This window comes from Hemiscyllium ocellatum, chromosome 29 (genome assembly GCF_020745735.1).
Source record: "Hemiscyllium ocellatum isolate sHemOce1 chromosome 29, sHemOce1.pat.X.cur, whole genome shotgun sequence".
In the NCBI taxonomy this organism is placed as follows: domain Eukaryota; kingdom Metazoa; phylum Chordata; class Chondrichthyes; order Orectolobiformes; family Hemiscylliidae; genus Hemiscyllium; species Hemiscyllium ocellatum.
Genome location: NC_083429.1, coordinates 19,150,737 through 19,176,474, shown reverse-complemented (window position 1 = coordinate 19,176,474; position 25,738 = coordinate 19,150,737).

The window sequence follows — 25,738 nt, the reverse complement described above, 5'->3', positions numbered from 1 at the left end:
AGCTCCAACAATGCTATTGATTAGCACCACATTCACAAAGACCCAATCCCTCCACTAATGCTCAGTTCATGCTATCTACAAGATGCACTTCAGAAATTCACCAAAGATCCTTAGACAGCACTTTCCAAGCCCACGGTCACTCCTGTCTAGAAGGACAAGGGCAGGACATGCAATGGAAAACCACCATCTGCAAGTTCCCCTGATAGCCACTTACCAGCCTTCCTTCAATGTCACTGAGTCAAATCTTGGAATTCTTTTCCTAACAGCATTGTGGTCTACCTATGGACTGCAACAGCTCAAGGCAACTCACCACCACCTTCTCAAAGGCAATTAAGGACAGGCAGTGATGGCCATATTCATCAATGACTGTAAAGAAAACACATAAGGTAGGGTGTATAGGTGAATGTCATATGTAGTTCAGACCATCACACAATGCCTGCACGGTGTGTTCTGCCTCACTGTAACCCAGATTAAAGCACATCACCTTGTCTACAATCATTGAGCTAGTGCTTCATGAATCCTGACGTCTGAATCTAGCTGCAGTTAAGGAGTTAGTTGCTTGTGAGAAATGAATAATGATTAGTCTTTACAACTTCTTTTAACCTTATCGCTCACATGGGTACAACTTAACCAGGTTCGATAGCTATGACGACACACAAACATGTATGTCAAAGTGTAAATGCATGTACCCTGCAGCTGGGGTGGAGGCAGCCTGTAGTTGACCCTGTTGGACTGAAAGATTTAGTCTGTTGTACTCGAGGGTGATGGATCCTGGATGGCTGAGGCCTATTGAGGGTGCCCTGCACAGTTACATCTGGCCTTCTCCAGCTGGAACTCTGTAGTCTTTGGCATTACAGACAGAGAGCTGTGCTCAGAGGAGGTATCAAGGTGTCAATCTTCTTGCCAGTGGGTGCCTACTAGCACCAGTCTGTTGCTCTGAGATTGAGGTCGAGGTCCCTCATGCCCTCCTCTCACCTTGTGACTGATATTCAGCTGGTGAGGCTATAGCAATGAAGTGAAAGTCGTAAGAATATAAGAAATAGGAACAGGAGTTGGCTCTTTGTGTCTGCTCCGCCATTCAATAAGAGTATGGCTGATCTTTAACGTGGACTCAGCTACATTCACCATAACCCTTAACTCCTTGACTGTTCAAAAACCTACCTATCTTTGCCTTGAAAATATTCAATGAGGTAGCCTCAATTGCTTCACTAGGAAGGGAATTCCACAGATTTACAACCCTTTGGGTGAAGCAGATCCTCTTCATTTCTGTCCTAAATCTACTCCCCCTTATTTTGAGGCTATGCCCCTAATTCTAGTTTCACCAGCCAATGAAAACAACCACGTACATGTCCAGCATGCACTGTGTATGTTGGCACTAGCTCTCCATCATGGTCACCCAACTGCCCATGGAAGCAACCAGATTCCGGCATGTTGGATCCGACAATAACTAAAACTGGTGGAGTCTTCTATCCTTTGATCTATTCTACCCACTGCCTCATAAAAACCTCCTATGCCTGTTGGTGCATTTTGATAAGTCACCAAAGGCTGAGACGATCATCTGTCTGCGTCTGTACAGTGGTCTGAGTGCCAGAGGTCTGGGGTGTTTCTTCCTCACTGAGTTGCTAGAAGTCTGAGCGCTGTTCTCCCCTGACTGAGTCTAATCTACCAGAAGGCCTACAGTCTGATGACATTGCAAATGAAAGCCTTTGCCATTGCATCCTCTGAAGCTTGAATGGCTTTCTCCACATCGAGCTGAGGGTCTCCCATGTCGGCCTGTTCAGGGTGGAGGCTTCTGGCTGCTGTTGCTCTCTGTACAAAAGAAAAAGGGTAATTAAGAGGTTTGAAATCTTGTGCAGGTTAAGAATAAGTCAGCATCGGTGGCAATGGGAGCACAGCTCAGTACAAACACAATGAAACTCACTGTGTTTGTTACACATTAAGGTCTAGGCGAAAGTGGGTACTGCAGATGCTGGAGATTAGAGTAGCGCTGGAAAAGCACAGCAGATCAAGCAGCTTCCGAGGAGCAGGAAAATTGACGTTTCAGGCAAAAGCCCTTCATCAGATGCAATGAGGTCTCCCCACCTTTACATCAATAATCATGCTTTACCACTACCAGCTTGAGTATTGCTCATCCTGTGGAACTTTTAGAACGCAGAACATTACAGCGCAATATAGTCCCTTCAACCATCAATGTTGCACTAACCTATGAAACCAATCTGAAGCCCATCTAACCTATACTATTCCATAAGTTTATCCAAAGATAAATAGTGTGCCCGAAACAGAGAACATAGAACATAGAACAGGAATGATGTTCCCTCTGCAACTCTGGTCTGGCCAGTTTGTCCTGTAATATGACAAAGGAAAGGGTTGAGTATGACAGGATGCAACAGCCATTAGTGTTGATGTAAGAGAAGAAGAGGCGAGAAGGTGACACAATGAATGAGCTGGAAAATTGAGGGACAGGAGGGTCAGTACTTTGGGAGGATGTGTTGGGCGAGGTTTTTTGATTGGGCAAGATGTATGTGACAGTGAGAGTTGTAGCCCATGGACCTTGTTGTGACGCAGGTGCAGTGGGAGGTAGGTGCAGTGGGAGATAGGTGCACTGGTAGATTTAGAGTGAGTGATGACCTTGTGAGTGTGAGGTAACAGAGTGAGGATGGTGACATTTATCCTGACCCTGCAGATACTGCTTGTGGCTTTTCAACAAAATTTCGTTTCAGCTGTCCTGACCCATCAATGACACTGAAAACTGAATGTAGGTTTGCTGGGTTTCCTTTGGCTGGTGATGTAATTTCCGGTTGTGACATCATTTCCTATAGTGATGTCATTTCCTATTCTTTTTCTCAGGGGGTGGTAAATGGGATCCAAGTAAATGTGTCTGTTGATAGAGTTTTGGTTGGAATGCCATGCTTCTAGGAATTCTCATATGTGTCTCTATTTGGCTTGTCTAGGATGGATATCTTTTCATAGTCGAAGTGGTGTCCTTCCTCATCCATATGTAAGGATACAAGTGAGAGTGGGTTATGCTGTTTTCTGGCTAGTTGATGTTCATGTATCCTGGTGGCTCATTTTCTGCCTGTTGTCCAATGTCTATCAACAAACACATTGACTTGGATCCCATTTACCACCTCCTGAGAAAAACAATCGGAAGTGACATCATCATAGGAAATGACATCACTAAAGGAAATGAAATCACCAACCCAAGGAAATCCAAACATATAATAGAAAGTGGGCTCACTGAAGATGTTACCTTGTATCTTGACAAAATGGCTGAAAACAAACCTTTCAGCTCAGCAAGCAAACCTACATCCAGAATCTCAATCTACTCAAATCTCCTCAAAATTTGCTAACACTGTGATCCTCAACTTTTAAAACTTTCTCTAAGCCCTGATGGCAACATTTAGCTGACAAATAACTCTGAGAACACAGCTTGATTTCTAATGGACATCTTTAGCCCTTGACTTCTCACTCGGATTCCTGCTCAGATCTTGATTGGTTCAGTTTCCTCCCTTCCGGTGGAAGTAAAGATCACCATTTACATATGGAGTTTACTCTTTGTCTCTTTCATATGTTAACTGACTGTCCATCCCTGACTGTAATCTCATGAAGCGTTCTTCAGTGACCCCTGAACTGTCCTGAGCAACCTCTTAATAACTTGCATTAAACCCCTCGCTAATAGCTTGACAGAATCTAATGTTTGGGAGCGGGCAATATTTGGATTTTCTGGTTCCATAAATGTTTGCTCTGTATGAAAAAGAATGCATCCAGAGGATTTAATCACAACATAAAAGAGCTTTAAATAATAGAAGAAGATAATAAAATGTTTTTAAAATTATGGGATTAACTTAATGACCTTTAATAAAGTTAGTGAACAAAATCAGAATATAAAGTTACAAATGTCTTTTGGCAAGATTAATGGATGAATTTACAACATGTTCCCATTATATTCCTCTGATAATTAATATAAAACACAAGTTGACATTTTTTAATTAATGGGTTACAGAACAAACAAGAAATCTTTAAAATGTTACACAATCATCCTGCAAGCACAGGCAGAATTATTTAGACACCAATCTGATAATAATATGTTAAACATCTTGTGTCTGCTTACACTTCCTGTCTGTGACATTCAACTTCCTGTTTTCACCTTTAGCAACCCGTTCTCTATAACCTATCCACATCAATAATGGTGAACTCCTACATCCCAGCACCAGGGGACTCGGGTTCCATTCCACCCTCTGTGTGGAGTTTACACATTCTGCCCAATTCTGTGTGGGTTCCCTCCAGATTCTCCAGTTTCCTCCCACAAAGATGTGCAGGTTAGGGTAGAATGGCATTGCTAAATTGGCCATAGTGTCCAGGGTTGTGTAGGCTAGGTGGACGAGTCATAGAAAATGCAGGGTTGCAGGAAAAGGGTAGGGGATAGTCAAGATAGAATGATCTTTCGAGGGTCAATGTGGACTCAAAGGGCCAAATGGCCTGCTTCCACACTTAAGGGATTCTGTGAAGTTCATTAATCTGGTTATGCAATCGTTGCCCACAATTCTTTCATCTATGTTCTCAAATTTTATTCAATTATGTTTCTTTTATTTTGTAGCCATGATTTCTCAAATTTGAAATAAAGGGTGTTCATCAAAAATTTTAAAAATTAGTTATCTTTACTTCACTGTAACATGCTGGCACTCAGTGAAATTCTGTCATATACTTAAATATTTTTGTTTTGTTTTAGATTTCAACATCTCTAAAAGGCCGAGATTTGGAATTAATATGTTTCCCAGTTGATTACCAAATGTGCAATGTGCCTAATTTCTCAGGATGCATGTGCTATTTATGCAGCAATTGAGCAATAGTTTAGCTTCTAGCAGTTGCTTCACAACTGTTTTCCAAAATTATTTGAAGAAAAACTCAAGGGCAAATTTTAAATGCTTGACTGAGGCAAAAGTCATATTTAAAAAGACAGAAATGTTTAGTTTGTGTGACAGAGAGAAAATGTTTGATTGCACAGCTGTTGTCTTTGTTCGTGTTCTATAAATCTCAAAGTATGAGTGAAAGAGATCATGAGGGAAAATTTCAGTAAGACAGATACAAAAGGCAAGGGGCAGAAATTTAGGTAACATTTGGTCTTTATATTATGGGGATGATTTAATCATGCACTCATGTCAAGTTATAACTTTGGCATCTACCTGACAATGTGCGAAATTGCCCAGGTATGTCCTGTACATAAAAAAGCCAATCCAGCAATAACTGTCCCATCAGTCTACTCTCGATGATCAATAAAGTGATGGAAGGTGTCATCAATAATTCTTTCAAGCAGCACCTGCTCAACAATAACCTGCTCAGTGACACCCAGTTTGGGTTCCACCAGGACCACTCAGCTCCTGACTTCACTACAGCCTTGGTTCAAATATGGACAAAAACACTGAATTCAAGAGGTCAGGTGAGATTGATGTCTGTTAGCATCACAACCATACTCCATCAAGTGTGTCATCAAAGAGCCCTAGCAAAACTGGAGTCAATGGGAATCAAGGGGCAAACTCTCTGATGGTCATATTTAGCACATAGGAAGATGGTCATGGTTTTTGAAGGCCTCAGCTCCAGAACATCTCTGCAGGAGTTCCTCAGGGTAGTGTCCTAGGCCCAAACTCCTCAGTTGTTTCATCAATGACCTCCTCTCCATCATAAAGTCAAAAGTAAGGATCTTAGTCAATGACAGCACCATTTGTGACTCCTCAGATACTGAAGCAGTCCACGTTCAAATGGAACAAGGTTGAGACAATATCCAGGCTTCGGCTGAAAAGTGGCAAGTAATGTTTGTGCCACACAAATATTAGGCAATGACCATTTTCAGTAAGAGACAATCTAACCATCCCCAGTAGATATTCAATGTTGTTACCATTACTGAATGCCCTAACATCAACATCCTCGGAATTACCGTTGACCAGAACCTGAATTGGACTAGCCAGGCAAATACAATGGCTAAAACAACAGATCAGATTCCAGGAACATTACACCTCCTGAATCCCCAAAGCCTGTCCGCCACCTAGATGATACAGTGAGGGATGTTAGCAATCTTGTTGAGGTAATGTTGCGATTTCCTTTGAATCTTGTAGTTTGGTTGAAGTCTGCAGTTCAGGTGATTTTTGAAACAATTTTAAAGCAATTTCATGATGCATTGACATGTTTCCTTCTCAATTGAAAGACCCAGGAATTAATTCAGTCAATGGAATTAAAGATTTATTGTCTTATAATTTTGTGATAGTACTAAAATCAACTTTGCCAGTGGGATTCATGTGTCACAAAAATCTTTTAAAAAGTAAAGTATTAGAAATTATTATTATGGATAAAGGCCCACCAGGGGCAGCAGTCAAATATAATTCCTCTTAATATCTTTTTCTCCAATTATAAATTTTGGGGCAACAGGTTTCACATAGAGTCACAACTACTACCAATGCCCGTATTTTCTTATACCTCCTTTACCAACTCATTTTTATCCCATTTCAACTCATGTCAATCCTGTAGAACCCATGCCAATCATCTACCCACCTTGGCTGTTATGTCTTGCATACCAACTTACATAATATCCATTGTGCGAAGACCACAGGAGCCCTGCTGAGATTCTAAAGATCAATTCAGTGTGCATTGTATCAAAATCTCCCATTCTTTTTCTATTCCCCACATCAATGACAGCTAATCTTTTTAAAAAGAAAGAAAGTATTGTGCATGTTGGAGATCTGAACAATAAGTGAGAGGTAATGGAAACACAGATTGTCAGGCATAATTCATGGAGAGAGTCAAGATTTCAACATTCCCTTAATCCCTTAATAGCTTTCTTATGCTGTCAATGGTCATTTTCAAAGATCTGGAGAGTTAATTGACTTCACAACACAATAATTATACAAACCTTCAAGAGTATTTCATTAGCATAAGCTCATGAAATCTGTGCTGTCAGTCCAGGGGCTCCACAGTGGTCAGTCAGCTACTTGGAGTGGTCAGAATCAATGGGTCCATCCTTTGATAGCTAGGGGTCAATTGGTCATGGCCAGCTGTGCAGATGCCCTACAATCACATCAGGAGTAATGGGAAGTCAGAGAACACAGATCACTCGGGGATTTCGTCAGTCAAGGCTATTAGTCAATGACATGGTGCACAGTCAGTCCTAGGGGTCAGGCTGTGCTGCAACTGCCCTGGAAATGTTTAATGGTGATATTGGGGGTGGGAAGTGGAAAGCTATTCCCTGGTATTTACCTCAGATTGTTGAGCAAGGCAAGACAGGAGATTGCTGAGGCCTTGATCAAGATCTTGGTATCCTCACTAGCCACTGGAGATGTCCCAGTGGACTGGTGAGTGCGTTTCTCTGTCCAAGAAGTAAAATAGGGAAAATTTAGGAAACTATAGAGCAGTGAGTCTCACATGGGTGATTGGAAAGCTATTGGAGAGAATTGTTAAGCATAGGATTTATGCACATATGAAAAAGCATGGCCTAATTGGGGGCAGTTGGCATGGCTTTGTGAAGGGCAGGTCATGTCTAAGAAATTGATTGCTTTCTTCGAGGGGTTGATGAAGGTGATTGATGAGGGTAGATTGTTGTCTAGTAAGGCTATGGGTAAAGATTTTAGTAGGGTTTTCGACACACTCCCCCATGGTAGGCTCCTGCAGAAGATTAAGATAAATGGGATCCATGATGAGTTACCTGCTTAGATTGTAGGCTAGAGCAAAAATTGCCATCATCTGAAATGTTGGACAAAATCCTCGACTTTTCAAAACTTTTAATAGTAACTGAAAACCAGACAGATATCTGTGAAGAATACACAAACATAACTCACAGAGCTGAGATGGCCAGTCTGTTTAGTCTGGAATTCCAATTTATACCTCCACGCTTAAACAACAATCAACTGAAACAGCCTCGAGCCCAATGCAGGTTCTCCACTTCAGGCCATCCAGCACAGACAGTATGGGGCCTACAGAGAGACCGGGCATTCAACTTCAATCCAAAAACCATTCACACAAACTTTTTAACCATCAGCAAACCAATTGACTTCAGAAACATCAGAAATAGAATGGAAAACAGATTTGAGGGAGGTAATGAAGCACAAAATCTGTGTAACTGCTAGACTCAATTTCACCTGGTGGAGAGCCTTTTTTCCAAAGATAGGCTTTTGCAGAAACAGCTTCCCCAAAGGTTTCCAAGCCCCAACAAGCAGCTTCAGAACCAAGAATCACAGAGGCCAAACAGAGAAGCTGAATCAGGAAGTCAAACCAAAAGCATCATTGGAACAAAAGACATCTGAGAGGGAGGGAAGTCAACTAAGCACTATCGGAACAAAATCTTCCAGACATAGGCCTGTTCCAACTGAAGAAAACCAACAGCAAGAAGTTCAGTCACTGGATGCACTTCAAATTGTGTTTCTTCAGTGGTGAGCTTAAACCCCCGAGACCCCAAGGTTTTGACAGTGCATGGGACCACAAGGTTTGGAAGCCTGATTAAAGTTTCTGTGATTAAAACTGCTCTTTATGTTCTAACAGTGTTTAATCTGGGTTTAATTTAATAGTGTATTTAATTACTGTCCTCGGTATCAGTGTTAATTTCACTGTTCAGTGCTTTTGTCTGTATTTCTGATAATGATTAGATTACATACAGTGTGGAAACAGGCCCTTCGGCCCAACAAGTCCACACTGACCCGCCGAAGCGCAACCCACCCATACCCCAACATATACCCCTTACCTAACACTACGGGCAATTTAGCATGGCCAATTCACCTGACCCGCACATCTTTGGACTGTGGGAGGAAACCGGAGCACCCGGAGGAAACCCACGCAGACACGGGGAGAACGTGCAAACTCCACACAGTCAGTCGCCCGAGGCGGGAATTGAACCCAGGTCCCTGGCGCTGTGAGGCAGCAGTGCTAACCACTGTGCCACCGTGCCGCCCAAAAATGATACTTATCTTTTTTGTATATTCGGTAAATGCAGAGATTCTTTTGCCCTAAAACAGCTGTCTATTACTTCTTTCATTTCAAATTCCCTAAATATATCCAATGTCTAGAATCAGGGATCGAGTGGTGATTTGAATCAACTAAAATCAGCAAATTACAGTGCAAACCAGAAATTACAGGATTGGGAATTGGTTTGCCCATAGAAGGTAGAAGGAAGGGGTGGAAGGGTGTTTTTCTGGCTGGAGGTCTGTGACTGGTGGTGTTCTGCTGGGATCCGTGCTGAGAACTCTATTGTTTGTGATATATATAAATGACCTTGGATAAAAATATAAATGGGTAGTTCGTGTATATCTCAAAGATCAGTAGAGTTGTGAATAGTGTAGACAGTGCCAGAGGATACAGTGGGACATAGATCAATTGCAGATATGGGTGGAGAGTTTAATCTGGGTACGTGTGAGGTGTTGTACTTCGGGGGATTAAATGTTAAGGCAAGTATATCTTAGTGGCAGGACCTTGGACAGCATTGATGTACAGAGGGATCTTGAGGTTCAAATCCATAGCTCCCTGAAAGTAGCCACACAAGTAGGTCGGGTGGTAAAGAAGTTATATGGCATGCTTGCCTTTATTGGGCAGGGAATTGAATCCAAGAGGTGGCTGAAGAAGGGCTCATGCTCGAAACGTCGATTCTCCTGCTCCTTGAATGCTGCCTGACCTGCTGTGCTTTTCCAGCAACACATTTTCAGCAATTGAATCCAAGAGTAAGGATGTCACGTTGCAGCTTTATGAGACTTTGTTTCAGCTGCACTTATAGGATATTGTACTTAATTCTGGTCACCACATTACTGGAAGGATGTGGAGGCTCTGGCAAGGATGCAGAAGAGGTTTACCAGGATGCTGCAGGAGTAGAGGGTATGAGTTATAAGGAGAGGCTAGAAAAACTCAGGTTTTCTCTGGAGTGGCAGATGCTGATGGGACACTTGATAGAAGGCTCTAAAATTATGAGAACCTTTACAGGGTTGACAGTCAGAATCTTTTTTCCCGGAAGTAAAATGATTATAAGGGAGCATGCATTTAAGGTGAGAGAGGGAAAGTGCAAGGGAGATATGAGGAGCAGGATTTTTTTATACAGCAAGTGATAAGTATCTGGAACGTGCTTCCAGAAGTGATGGTGAAAGCAGATACGATAGGGGCATTTAAGGGACTTTTAAAGAAGCTCATGAATATGCAAAGAGTGGTGGGTTATGGACCAAGGGCAGGCAGAAGGGATTAGTTTAATTTGGAATCACGGTCAGCACAACATCATGGGCTGAAGGGCCAATTCCTGTGCTGTACGTTGCTATGTTTTATGTTCTAAAGTACTGAAACTTCTCATCTTGAGAAACATAAAAAGATACAGCAGGCAAGATACCATGAATGTGTGCTGCAGCATCTCACTTCTCCTTAAGAAAACTTTTTAGTGACTGAATGTGTGCAGAATTCACTGGCTTCAATAGTTATTAACCACAGCAGGAGAATTAATCATATGAACTGGTCTCTTCATATGGGTGTGAGTACTGATTAACAGACTGCATCCAGTGTCAGATTATAAAAGACATGCCTGAGGTCCTCCAGTGTTCCCTGCTGCTTTAAGACCTCTCATTCATCATGCCATATTAATTTAAATCTCCTTAAACACTGCTGTGAGATCTTCATTCTCACATTTGATTGATATCTGATGAGAGCCTCAGATTCCGCGAAATGCCAGATTGAGAATAATTTGATCATTAATGACCATGCTCCCTGAATTCATTACTGCCCTTGAATGCAACCATTTGTATTGGCTTCAGTTGTTTATTCTGAAACCCCTCTCCATCTTGATTGATGCCCCAAGATACAGACTCCAATGTGTAAACCCAGAAACGAATTGTACTGTCAGATCACAAGTGCCAATTATCAGTCAGATTCAGCAGAATCCATCACTGAATCTCATCACAGAATGTTTCGTTAATGTCAGTATCTCTGTGAGCTGTTACAGTGTAATGAACACCATTCTTTTCATTTCGATGGCTTTGCCTTCTCTTGCATGGCTCCTGTTAAAGTGCTGGCACTGACTTGCCTATTAAAGGCAGTATTATGAGATCCTGACAACATGCAGGAAAATACTTTTCCTCAGGCTACACTTGTCTCCTCTCAGCAAGCACTATGATTGGATAAATTTGTAGCATTTTTCATGTGTATGTAACAGGCAGACCTTACTAAAACAACATAAACAATAAGAAAATGACCAAAGGCATCAACATTAAAATAATTTTGGCATAATTTTCACAAAGTACAAGAAAGCATTCACTGGCGTGTTTTCTTTTCTCTCATCTTTGATTTTCCATGTATCTTTTCCTTCTCTGGGTTTGTTTTTATGAAACTATGTATGTTTCCCTCTCTTTGTTTAGTCCATCCTGCATCATCTGTTACTGCTTCACTTATTCTCATGTGTTTCAACATTGCAACAAAAATAAGGCATTTTTGTCTGTGATGCGTTAGATGATTATATTCCATCAAAGCATTGCACACAATGGATTAAAGTTAACTACTGCTGCCTGATTCTTCAATGTTTGATAATATACTTTCTGGCTAATGCATTGAATGTCGTGCGTCACAGTAGCTAACTTATTTTCTTTAAAAAACTGGACTGACAAGCGCCAAAGAAAGTGCTCCTGTGAACGAGATGTCTATCATAGAAATGCAATAGCTGCAAAATTCAGGTGCGTAGAGTGCTTAATGGCATTGCTTCATTTCCAAAGCATAGCACCCAGGTCATGCAGTTCTAGTGTGGACTATGTCAGATGGCATTTTGGCAAATTTGTTTGGCCATGCACTGGGGGAATGAACAGACATATGAAATAGGAATGGAAATCAATCATTCGGTCTGCCATAACATTCAAGAAGATCATTAAATGCTTATTGAGTAGAAGCAGATCATTTGGCCCATCAACTCCACACTGATTCGCCCCAGACCCAACCTCATAATCCTTAGGTCTGAGTTCAGTCTGGAGAGGATCAGTGTGGACTTGATGGGCCAAATGACCTATTAATTCACCTAACCCCAGATTTTTGAGCACTGTGGGCAACTTGTACTGGACAATCCAACAAAATGCACATCTTTGGACTGTGGAAGTATGATGATGTAGTCACTTTAAAAAGGTTATTTTGTCCTTTTCTTTTGAAGAGAGGCTGTAATGGCAGAGGTACCAAGGAGTCTAATTTAACAATGGAAGGGGAGTGGCCAGTTCTCCCAGGTCAGGTTTTTTCTAGTTTGTTTTAGCTGTAGCAGCTGTAATTTGTGTGAGTCCAGGGGAATTGCAAACTTCAGTAAAGAATTCCACTGACTTTCTTTTGAGATCCCTCTTTGGATGCTCCTTCCTCCTCCCTGTAAGAATCTGTGCTTGAATTTACCTTTTTGCCAAGGGGTGTGCTTATGGGATATGACTATATTGGAACAGTTAATTTGTAATAGTTACCGTAGTGGTTTGGTTATGTTTTCAATATTTGTGTTATTCTAACTTATACTTTCTTTTGTTCGTATTTCAACTGTAGTGTTTAAGTAAATTCTGTTTTGCTTAAAGCTGAATGGTTTGATCAGTAACATCATAGCTGGAATATCCACATTGCATCTGCCTTCAAAATAAGAGAAAGTTAGATTCTAGGCTACCTTCTAGTGTGGTCTATAACAGGAGGAAACTGGAGCACCCAGAGCAAACCCACGCAGACAGGGGAAGAATGTGCAAACACCACACAGACAGTCACCCAAGGATGGAATCAAACCCGGGTCCTTGGCACTGTGAGGCAACAGTGCTAACCACTGAGCCACCATGCTGCCTGAGACAGCATAGCTGATCTGTTTGTATTCTGAATTCTACACTCCTATTTACACCATTAAACCAGATTCTCCTCCACTTTCTCTACAAATGTTCAATGACTGCCATCTCCAAGACCTTCTGAGGCAGAGATCCAAAGTTGCACAGCTCTCTCAGGGAGAGAAATTCTCCTCATCTCTCTCCTGAAAGGGTGACTTCTCATATTAAAACAAAGTCCCCTAGCTCTGGACTCATCCATCAAAAGAACCATAATTTCTACATCCACCTTGTCAAGATCATTCAGGGTATTAAGTTAAAAATCACAAAACACCAGGTTATAGTCCAACAGGTTTAATTGGAAGCACACTAGCTTCCAATTATTGTGATTGTGAAGGGCTCGATTGTAACACAGAATTTATAGCAAAAATTTGCAGTGTGATGTAACTGAAATAAAAAGGGCTCATGCCCGAAACGTAGATTCTCCTGCTCCTTGGATGCTGCCTGATCTGCTGCACTTTTCCAGCAACATATTTTCAGCTCTGATCTCCAGCATCTGCAGTCCTCACTTTCTCCTAGATTCAACCAACGTCTGAGGCTACTGGTTCATGTGTAAGGCTCTGTAATTTGTAGATAAATTTACTGTGAACTTGCTGAGCTTGTTGCATCACTACAGCCAAGTCTCAAAGCTACACTGGTTTTACTGATGGCGACAGATATCTACTTCCAGAAGGCTCTATTCAGCCCTTAGTGGTCAGAGGACAGTTCTCTTCCTGTCCACAAAGGCTTCCAGTACTAGGTCTGAGTAAGCATCTCTCCCATACATATTGCAGCTATCTTGGTGAAATGGGACTGCAATAATCCAGCAGGATACACTCCAGGGATATGCGTTAAGAATCCCACCATAGCAGCTGTTGAAATTTAAATTCAATTCATAATTCCAGAATTGAAAGCTCATCTAATGGTGACCATAAAAGCCCATTGCTCTTTCCTTTATGGAAGGAAATTGTCAGTCTTTGCCTTCATGTGACCCCAGAATGACAATAATGCAGTTAATTCAACAGCACTCTGAAATGACCTAAGTAAGCCACTCATTTTATGGTAATTACAGATGAGCAGTAAATGCTGAACTTGCTGGTGACACTGGTGTCTCAAAGAACAAAAGAGAAGTACAGCATAGGAACAGGCCCTTCGGTCCTCCAAGCCTGTGCTGATCACCATACCCTAACTAAACTAAAAAAAACCTTCTGCCCTGATTCAGTCTATATCCTTCTATTCCCCTGCTTATTCATGCAACCATCCACATGCCTCTTAAATATTGCTAACACGTCTGCTTCCACCACTTCTTCTGAGAAATAATATTTATCTTTTCATTTTTCTGTATGGACAAAAATGGGCAAAGAACTGTTTTATAACGAAGGATTGCTGCAGAATCACTCTGTTTCCATAAACAAGTAACCTGACACACATTGTAAGCCCCATTTACACAGCTACTTCTCTGAAGAGTGGTTGAAGTGTAGTTTGCAGATGAACTGGGTCTGAAAGGTTGTGCGCAAATGAAAATTTAGCCAGCAACAAGTAGATAATTGGTTGTGGACTAGTGTCCAGCCAGCAGTGACAAAGGCCTCCTGCCTACTAACAACCATGTGATTGGTTCTCGGATACTTCAACAACTTGGGAGTCTTAACAAGTTAAAGAAAATCCTAAAGACCTCCACCAAATCTCAAGCTTCCTGCTGTCGGCAGTAAAGGGTACGAGGCCTGAGGAAAACATTTTTCTTCCTCCAGCTTTTGCTGTAAGTCATACGTTTTAATTAATAAGTCAGGGATTTTCCTGAACCAGTCATCTGTACCTCCTTTATAGCGGGAGAAGTAGCATTTTTTTTAGTTAGTGTGGAAACAGGCCCTTCGGTCCAACACGTCCACACTGACCCTCTGAAGAGCAACCCACCCAGACCCATTCCCCTACTGTTACCCCTTCACCTAACAACACAGGGCAATTTAGCATGGCCAATTCACCTTACCTGCACATTTTTGGACTGTGGGAGGAAACCAGAGCACCCAGAAGGGGCGCACGCAGACAACGTGCAAATTCCGCACAGAGAGTTGCCTGAGGCGGGAATTGAACCCAGGTCTCTGGCACTGTGAGGCAGCAGTGCTAACCACTGTGCCACCATGCTGCCCAATTTTCTCTATGGCTGCAACTAGAAATTCAAGTATACCAACATTTCTTTCTTATTTAGCTTTAGCTAAAGTTTATTTATTTGAAATAAAGAATAATGTTTGTTAGTTAAGGGCAGAAACCTTGACAGTACTTCCTGTTAACCTGGGTCTAAAAGGTAAGGTGGGCTATTCTGTATACTTCTTGTATTCTTTGACACTTATGATGAAGAGTGGAGCTTGATTTCCGGTACGTTACCCCAGTGAGGTGTAACACTTTCAAACAATATCTTTAAAGGAAATCTATCCTGCATTATGAAAGAAAGCACATTATCAACATTATAAAATGAATGAAATCCTTGCTTTGGTTGATAGGTATGTTGGTGGTTAGCACATTGTTGTTGTGCAGGACCTTGCAATTTGAGTCGGGTCCCTCAGGCCTGGCACTATGTTGGGAATAGTGACTGGCAACTTAGTATGCAGTGGGCAAGCTTTCTGAATAATTAAGGATTATAATGGGGGGTTTCTTGAAGGCTGAGAGCTGACAGGGGCCTCCGACATGGAGAGAGCTACAACTTGACAATGCAGCTAAGGCAGAGTTGCCAAGAGAGCTTCTATCTTGAGGTGTCCTCTTACCTTCTTAAAAAGAAAAGAAAAATAGCCATATTTGCCAACTTGCCATTGTCGAGGGGATACTGTTGTGGCAGGTGAGTAGGGTTGGAATGGGAAGGCCTCGAAGTCTGCCTGCTGTTGGCTTCTGATCCATGTCTTAATAGGCCTTTTAATTAATAAGTTGCCTGTTGTGTGCAAAAGGGTTCACTAAAAACAAGTGACTGCTCATTCATTTATTGATCACAGGATCACCGATTGACCCATTGGACCAAATTGTGGTGTTAACATTGACATAGAATGACAATGATTCGCACCATTCATCAGACAGGTGTTAGGAATCAATTAGTGGGATTGTCATTTACCAGGATCAGTACCTGGTGATGCTCCACTGGGAGCTGTTCTCCTGATGACCATGGTGAAGTGGCCAGCTAAAACATGCCAAGCTACCCACCTGGGTCAGGAATTTCAGGTTGTTGCAGCAACCATAGTAATGTTGTACACTTCCATGCTACTGTCACAAATGCACCATCACTAGTGACTTTTCTCTTTGGCTACCTGGAAGATGACTTTAAATATACTCCACTTCTTTGCAATGTTGCTCGAAATGATCTCTCAATTGGCAAAAATAAATGATGCACTCTTTTGCCAGTTTTCTACACTTCAAAAATTTCACATTTGTTTGATTTTTATTCCCTGAAACTATTCCTACACTTGGCACTGTTCCAATTGTAGTACAGTGAATAGCTAAAGCAGTGCTAAGTAAATGACACAAATACAATTCTTTTTACTCAAAGGATTATGGTAGTGAAATTTTCATTGGTCTAATTAATGTAGGAGCTCATGGCATCAGTTCAGGTCTCACACTCCCCTTTGGAAAGCCCCTGCACTCCTGCACCACAACATTTTTGCAATCCTTGATTTGGAGGACTACGGTAGTTGAATTTTAATTTGGCTAACCAGCGCAGGATGTCATGATAATCATATTGATGCATTACACTCCACTTCAGAAAATTCTCGTTGGACTCCACAAAAAACATCACCTACTCATTCAGACACAAACACACATAAGTACACAGACACAAAGAGACACGCCCTCATTGACACACACTCACATCAACACACAGACATACACACACACAAATACACACACAGTCAGACACTCACAGAACCACTCTATCATCCACACACACGCACACACACAGAGACACGTATACATGTGCACACAGACAGAATATTATAGCTGCTGACATGAATAGGTGAGATAATGGCCTAATGATATGATTGTTAGAATTATTGCTAGACCTACTCCAACAACACGGCAACAATCTGAGACATGGCAGGTGGGGAAATTTGAATTTCCCAAAAAAAACCTGATACTAAGATGTCAGTGATACCATACAACCATTGCTGATTGTCAGGAAAAATCCATCTAATTCACTGCTGTCCTATAAGGAAGGAAATTGGCCATCCTTACGTGGTCTGCCTGGATGTGACTCTAGACCCATAGCAATGTGGGTGACCCTCAACTGCCTTCTGGGCATTTAGAGCTGGACAGTAAATACGACTTCACCAATAATAGAAATAAGTGATCATGTTAGCAAAGTTTATTTGAATAATCTAATGACAATGATTTTTTTTAACCCCTGGGTTTGATTATTGACCAAGATATTGACAGGAAAAGACACATTGTTTCGTACTGGAATCTAAAGCCCAATGACACGTGATGCTGATTTCAAGTAAATGGAAGAAAACCTAAAAACAATTATGAACAGGATGCATGCCGAGATTCTTTTTATTAACATTTGGTGAACATTTTAATTTGCCAGAGTTAGAAATGTCATCAGATACTTAACAAAATGTTACGAATTTGCAGGCTGAATCCCAGCCAACTAAACTGATGTTGAGTAATAAGTCATCGCCAGAAAGCAGTTGCACCTATTAAGGTACATTACAATATGGATTCTACAGATTTTCAATTGCCGGAATGGTATGATACAAAGGCCAAGTTTTATCTTTATGCCGAGATTCTTGATACATGAAAATCAATTGATTGTCGGTTGATGGCAATTAATGTTTGTTAAACACCTTGTTAACAGCTCAACCTCCCTCATTAATATTCCACCTTCCATCTTACAAAACTTGACAAACAAGCTTGACAGCGGAAAAACCTGACAAGAAAACCAGAGGGATTCAACTCACTGCTTGTACTGAATGGCCTCCATGTTTGAAACCAGTCACCAGCATCTTTATGTCTAAGGACCAGCGAAGGAGGATACAGAGGCTATGCTGCAGTTATACAAAGCCCGAGTTAAGCCTCACTTGAGAGCAGACCTGAGCATCACACATTAGGAAGCTGGGGCAATTCAATACAGGTTTACAAAAATGATGCCTGCACTTCAGGGCTTAAGTTGTGAGGAAAGATGGTACAAATTAGGTCTATTTTCTCTCAAACCTAGAAGGTTAAGGGGTGATCTAATTTAGGTCTTTCAGATATTAACAGGGAAAGATGGGGTAGGTTGGGATTCTAGAATTAATCTAGAAGTCTAAAGATTAAGGTCAGACTGTTCAGAAAAGATGTTGGGAAGCAAATCTGCACACAAAGTACGCTAGAAGTTTGGAACTATCTTCAACAAACAGCATTAGATCTTAGATTGGCTGTCAGTTTAAAATCTGTGATATATAATATTTTGTTAAGGGTTTTAAGGATAATAGGCCAAAGGCAGATACATGAGTTAGGTTGTGGATCAGCTATGATCTCATTCCGTAATGGAACAGGCTTGAGAGGCTGAATGGCCTACTCCTATCCCCCTGTTCCTATCTCAAGGTACATTCTCATGGGGACTGGCCACATACATCTCACACTCACAGGCAATGGGAACAGGCATGTGACGACCTGTAAGAACCCTTAGGGTGCACCTCCAATCCATGTGGGAGAAGCTTCTGTACCAGCAACTAGCATTGCAATACTGCAGCAAGGACACTGTGCTGAGGGACACATCCCCAACTATGAACTACATCAGGCTGCAGCTCATGATTCTCATAGAATTCATTGCACTCATTCACAGTCAGCTGCCTTGGTTGCTCACAGCATCCCTGCCTTTCCTGTCTTATCTTGCCTTTTTGCATTCTCTACCCTCAGTTAGAGATATAATGCTCCATAAGATTGAAAGAAGCAGAATGAGGCCATTCGGCTCATTAATGTATACACTCCCAATCACTCATACGACATATTATGCCTTTACCAATTAGTATAGTCAAAAAGCCAGGAGGCTTGTCATGAGGTTATCATTGGCCAGAAACTCAACTGGACTTACCACAAGACCAGATCAAAGGTAGGAATACTGCGGTAAGTAACTTACCTCTGACTCCCCAAAACCTGCCCATCACTACAAGGCACAAGTCAGGAGTGTGATGGAATACTCTCCACTTGCCTGGATGGGGTGGCTCCAACAACACTCAAGAAACTGGATAGCATCCATGGCAAAACAGCTTGGATGTTTGGCACCAAATCCACAGGCATACAGGCAGCAGATACAGAGGAACACCACCCTCTGCAAGTACCCCTTCAAGTTCACTGTTTTGATTAGAAAATATGTTGCTGCTCCTTCACCTTTGCTGGGTCAAAACCAGAAATTCCCTCCCTAAGGGTCAGCATATAAGCGGTTCAAGAAGACAACTTACCATCATCGTCTTAAAGGTAACTAGGGATGGACAATAAATGTAGCCCAGCTAACGATGTCCACATCCCACAAATGAATAAGAAGAAAGATTATAAGGCGACCCCAGTCAAGTCAAGGGCAATAGCCTTAGATTTGGTGGGTCTGGCACTCCAAATCCAGGAAAGCCTCCCAAATCAGCCCATTCCCTGCTCAGGATGGTCAGAGTCAGAATCATTGCCTCATAATTAGTGAAAAGCCAAACAATGTGTAACCCACTACCCATCCTGATTGTTTGTACCATATTGTGGGCTGTTTGCCTATTGGAATGAGAGAGAGGCAGGAGCCAAGGGAGACGAAAGTAGGTGGCATAGTTGGTACTGTTGATGTAGGTAGCAGGCTGTCCCCTGTGAATGGGGAGGCAGCACAGAGGATATGTAGTAGTGTGAATGGTGTTGGGGGGGGGGGGGGGGGGAGGAGGTGGTGGGGTCAGGCTGGGCAACTGTGCCGGAAGATGCTGTGGGTAATAGTGAGAGTGATAGAGCATGAGCCTTGATTGGAGGATGGTACAGTAACAGAGGGAGTGAATGTGAAGTACTGGAGAGATTATGCTGGCATTTATGTTGGCTAAGTGGAGAAAGAAGTTCACCTTCTCAGACTGCTGGGCATTCCACACAGCTGAGACTTTACTATTCCCGGTGCTAACTTCGGACCTGGATGGTATTGTGGCCTCCACTACTGGTACTGGACAGGAAGAGGCCCAATGTTTGTACAACCCCATCTAGCAGGAACTCCAGAACTTTTACCAAGAATTAGGGTATCTATTTCCCCCATCTGCCATGTCTGGGGCAAATGTCAGCAACAGTAGACAGCAGCACAGGGTTGACAGTGCTTGTCTGGGGGCACAATGGTTTTTTTAAAGCTGGCTCCAATGCAAGGGATGCCAGTGAATTCTGGGATATGTTTAAGGGCAGGTTGTCCCACTAACAGTATGTAGTAAGATGGGGCTGGAAATTGGACATCAGAGACACCATTGTAGTGGAGCAGATAATTATTGAGGTGAGTTTGGTAAGATACATCAATAAAATTCACTATACGTTGTGCTGCTAATAACCTCTTCAAAAAACTCAATCCAACTTGGAATTGCCTAAAAATGATGCAAGGTTCTCCTGTATGTGAGGGGAACAAGAACATTTGAAAAGGCAGACTAAATAAAAAAACAATGGTTAAAGAAGTGGGAGCTAGACTAAAGGAGAATTATTTAACAGCTTTAGAAGAGATGTATACAACCACAGAGAGGATAAAAGGTTTAGAATTTTGAGGTATAGGAACCAAGACACAGATTTTGTAGAAAAACCTGAAGGCTGGAAACTAAGAAAATGTGGATGAGGTGGTAAGAAATCTGAATGCTTTATCCTAAATCTGCGATTTCTTTGTTGTACAGGGAAAATGTTTTTATTTCACCCTGACAAGAGAGCTGCCTTTAGAAAGGCTAAGCTGAAATCTGAAAATAATTTGTGGAGAGAAAACGGCTGACAACTTTTTGTTTAAATGCAATCACAGAGTTGGTGAGAAGTTGCTGGAGGCACCATTTTCGGGAGTGATTGATTTCCCACTCACAAAGCTTCAGAGTGCCCTTTGGCACATGTCTGTGTGTCTCATCTTCGACACTAAAACTATGCATCAGAGAACCACACAGATTGCACTAAATAAACTATGTGGAATTTAACAGAGCCTGTGGAACAGGAAACACACCTAGCAAGGAATTTAATGAAGTAGGAACCAAAATCCTGCTTTATCAAAGGTGGACTGTGTATGGAGATTATGTCTGTGGCATTGCAGTGGTGGAATGAGCCCCAAACTGTCCAGTTGGTTGGTTCCTATTTTCAATCAGCTTGCGTTCCACGAATACTCATTATAAAATGTTTTAAAATTAAGTTCAATCTTCAATTGAGGACAGTGCACATTGGGAACACATAGCATCAGTTTCGCTCTTGTTTATAATTGGTGGGGATCAGTCACAATTATGCATTTAGGGCAGAGGAGAACATCTGCTCTTGTGGAAGTATGTAGCAGGGAGGTGTACGCATGACACTGCCAATTGGAATGGAAAGTCAACAAGGGCAAGGATGATTGAGGGTGTGAGGATATTTTGAGTCAGGAATATTTATATTGAAGTTGGAGAGAGCATTAAATAAAGCACTGTTCTTGGCTTTATTAAGAGTGGCATAGAGTACAAGGAGGTGATGTTGGACTTGTATAAGGTATTTGTTAGAACTCAGCTGGAGTATTGAATATAGTTGTGGACACCACATTATAGAATTTAGCACGTCATGTCAACACCAACCCTCTGAAGAGCATCCCACCCAGAACTTCCCCTCATTCCATCTGTGTAACCCTGGCTTTCCCATGGCTAATCTATCTAGCCTGCACATCTTTGGACTGTGGGAAGAAGCCAGAACACCTGAAGGAAACCCACGCAGACCTAGGGAGATTGGGCGAACACAGACAGTCACTTGAGGCTGGAATCCAACCCAGGTCTCTGGTGCTGTGAGGTGGCAGCGCTAATCACTGAGCTACTGTGTCAAAAAGTTGTGAATGCATTGGAAAGGGTAAAGAAGTGATTTAGCAGGATGGGCCCAGGAATGAGAAACTTTAATAACGAGGATAAACTGACAAATTTAGGATCATTATCCTTGGAGAGAAGGTAGAGAGGAGATTTGACAGAGCTTTCAAAATTGTAAATGAGCTGGATGGAGGAGATAGGCAGAAGCTCCTCCCATTCATAAAAGAAAAGAAATGTGAGAACATAGGTTTGAAGTGATCTGCAAAAGAATCAAGTGTGATGAGAAAGACCTTTTGTACATGGACTGTTCTCAGAATGCACAGCCTGGAGATGTGATGGTGGAAGGTTCAATTGAGACATTCAAGAGAGAGCTGGATGATTATTTGGATAGAAACAGCATGCAGGCATTGGGGAAAAGCCAGGAGACTGACACTGGGGAATAAAAGCAGTGCAGGTGTAATGGGTGAAATGACCTCCTTCTGTGCTATTACAATTCCTGTTTTATAGAGGCCAGATGTCTTCAGGGAAGATGCAGGGGTGTGGAGAGTTTGGGCGAGGACACCAAGTGGATCAAACAGGCTTGAAGGAAGGTGGTTAGTGTTGAAAAAGCCAGCATTCACTGCCTGGCCTCTAGGTGTAGTTGAACAGAGAAAGTAGAACAATATGCAAAGTGAGGACCGTGGAGGCTGCACTCTGTGATGTCCAATGTCGAAACTTCGATGTCACAGTTACAGCAGGGAGGTTGACATAGTCCAAGGGAGGTTTCAGCCGGCGATAGAGATAATGAGGGGTATCAGGCTAGAAAGGACTTCGTTGGCATAATGGGACGAGGATCTAGAAGGAAAGGGGAAATGCCAATGGAGAAGGGGTAAAGGGGAAGGGTTGACGTGTTCACAGTCATTGTCGCAGGGTCAAAGATGATGGTGGAATGTTTGAGAATGATAGAGGGAAGATGTACAGTGATACCTGGAGAGTCAAGAGTGATGGGTACAACTGAAGTGTCACAGTTCGAGGGTGACATTCTTGAGTGTGTCACAGGTCATTGCTCCCAACTTGTGATTCAGCTGTGAGAGTTCAGCTGCAAGTGAGGGGAGTTCATTTAGGGTGTGGGGGCTGTTTTTTGTATGGTCTCTGTGAGGATTTAAAAATGTCGCTGTTTGGCAGTTCTCTGGATGAAAGGCAAAAGGCATTACATATATATTATCAACCTTCCACGCAGAGAATTCACTGATGATCATGCAGGCTTGGGAGTAAGAGGAGACAATGTGACAAGGAGGGGCTGTATCTGGTTAACAAGAAACTGCACCCGAGGAGTGCATCCAGGGAACATTAACAAAACTATGTGGGAGTTTCCATATGAATTTAATGGATCCTGTGATAGTAGCCCTTAAGGTGGCTGCAATGATCAGATATTTGTCACAATGCTTTCCAGGGAAAGGTGAGTGGTATTCAGAAGCTGCATACACCGGCACTTAAACTACATGACCAATGCCCCCTTCCATCATATCACTGAGCTTACAAACTGCACCACAGATGAGGACAGTCAGGGAGTCAAGGGTGAAAGTGAGAACTGCAAATGCTGACAATTAGGGTCAAGAGTGTGGTGCTGGAAGAGCACAGAAGGTCAGGCAGCATCTGAGGAGCAGGAAAATTGACATTTCGGGCAAAAGCTTTTCGTTATGGAGTCAAGGGTGTTGGCTTCAGTGCTCATAATGCAAAAAGGGTTCACTGACTCTTCTTGTGTGGCCGCTAGAGTTCCCCTGGCCTAGCTTGTGACATTTGTGAATTACAGAATCCCTGCAATGTGGAAAGAGGCCGTTTGGCCCATTATGTCTGCATTAACCGACAAAAGAGCATCACAGACAGATCCAGCCCTGACACACCCTCCCCCTACTACCATCCTTTCCCTGTAACCCAGCATTTCCCATGACCAATCCACCTAACCTGCTCTTCTTTGGACTGGGACACAACCAGAGCACTCAGTGGAAATCCATCCAGGAAGAATGTGCAAACTCCACGCAGACAGTCACCCATCCAGGTGCCTGTGAGGCAGCAGCACTGACCACTGAGCCACCCTACCACCTCTTTCACTTTGACAACTGGTCTATGAACGTAGACGAAGAATCACCTGTGTTTGTGCTCCTTTCCGAGGGGGGTCATCAACCGTCACTGTGTATGTGGCCATTTGGAGCTTTCCAACAGTTTTTCGAAGCTCCAGCTCAGGTTGACAGCTGGATTTTGGATAACAGGGTCTGGGGTGTGGTTTGTGACAGCTGGGAGGCATCCCCACAGTGCAGTCTCCCCACTCCACTACAGTCACCAGCAAACAAACCATAACTGGCTGAAAATGTGCTTCTGCTGGTATGGAGGAGCTCCGCAGCATCCATTGTAAACGATCATTGTCCATTGTGGACTGCACAATTTACCTTACAACATGGAGAATGTTTGCAAACAGAGCAGCATTGAAGATGAGGATGTATTGGATGAGCCTGCAGAGGACATCTTCACAAAAACATTTTTAAAAAGAGCTTTTACTGGCCATAGAGAGGTGAGAAAAGGAAACATTGCCCAGGGTCTATCTGAATCAGAGCTCTCTGCCACAGAGAATATGAGGTGAACAGACACATGCTTGTCCATCCTAGTCCTGAGGACATCTGCTCGCACTTCACCAACAAACCTTCCACACTGAGGATTCAGAATAGTACCAACAGTAAAGGGCTCAGAGTAAGCTGGTTGGTTTCTTTTCTGGGAACATAGGTACAATTCTCACAATAGCAGCTAGTAGACTTTAAGTTTAAAAATGATCTGGATTTAGCCTGTTAGCAACCATGTAATCCTTTAGAGTTATTGAGGCCTACAGCACAGAGAAAGGCCTTTCAGCCCATCATATCTGTGCCAGTCAGAAATAGCCATCTGATTATTCTAATCCCAATTTCCAGCATTTGGCCCACAGCCTTAAATGCCTTGACATCACAAGTGCCCAACTAAATATTACTTCAGTGTGAACAGGGTTTCTGCTTCTGTCACCCTTACAGGCAAAGAGTTCCAGATTCCTACCACTCTCTGGATGAAAACGTTTTTCATTACATCTCCTGTAAACCTCCTGTCCCGAATTGAAATCTGTGCCACCCCAGTCATCGATCCCTCCAGCAGGGGGAAATGTTTCTTGCTATTTATCCTACCTGTGCACCTCATGTTGGAAACATCCTGATAAGTCATTCTGCACTCCCTCCAATGCTATCACAACCCTCTTCAATGCTGTTATCTAAACCCATCTGGTTCATGAATGTCCTTTCAGCAAGGAAATCTGCCATCCGTGCCTGGTCTGGCCAATATGGGACTCCAGATTCCAAATTCAAAGCAATATGGTTGCCTTTTAACTGTACACTGGACAAATTAAGGGTGAGTAAGAAATGCTGGTCCGGCCACCGATGCACCCATGCCATGAATTAATTTTTTAAAAATGCTTTGGATACGATGAGAATAATACCTGAAAATGAAAACAGCTTTATTTTCTCAGGAAATCTGAAGTACATATTTACAGCCTCAAGATCACTAGCTGACTTCAAGACATCTGCTGAATGTGCTGCCCCCTAGCGTTGGATGATAGCCAGGTATCCTCTAGAGGTCTGAGATATTGAGGACTCTGCTTTACTGGGAGGTCTCCTGCTCTGGTACTGGGCCATCCTCCTCAGCCTTGCCTAGTGGAGATAATGGATTCAATGGTCAAGAGAATGATAAGAGTTTGGTCTCCCACTGGGTCTCCTGTGAGGAAGATGGCATCTGGCACACTCTTCTCAATCTCTGCATGAAGGACGCTCCCTGGCAAGAGGAGCACCAAGAAGGAAGTCCATATGTTCTATCCTTCTCTGGCCAAGCCATTGCTGCACTGATCCCAGGACAGAATGTGGATTTGAGCATTTTCATTGACCTGATTGACGTGATGGTGGCCAACTCTCCAGGAAGGAAGCTACACACTCTGAG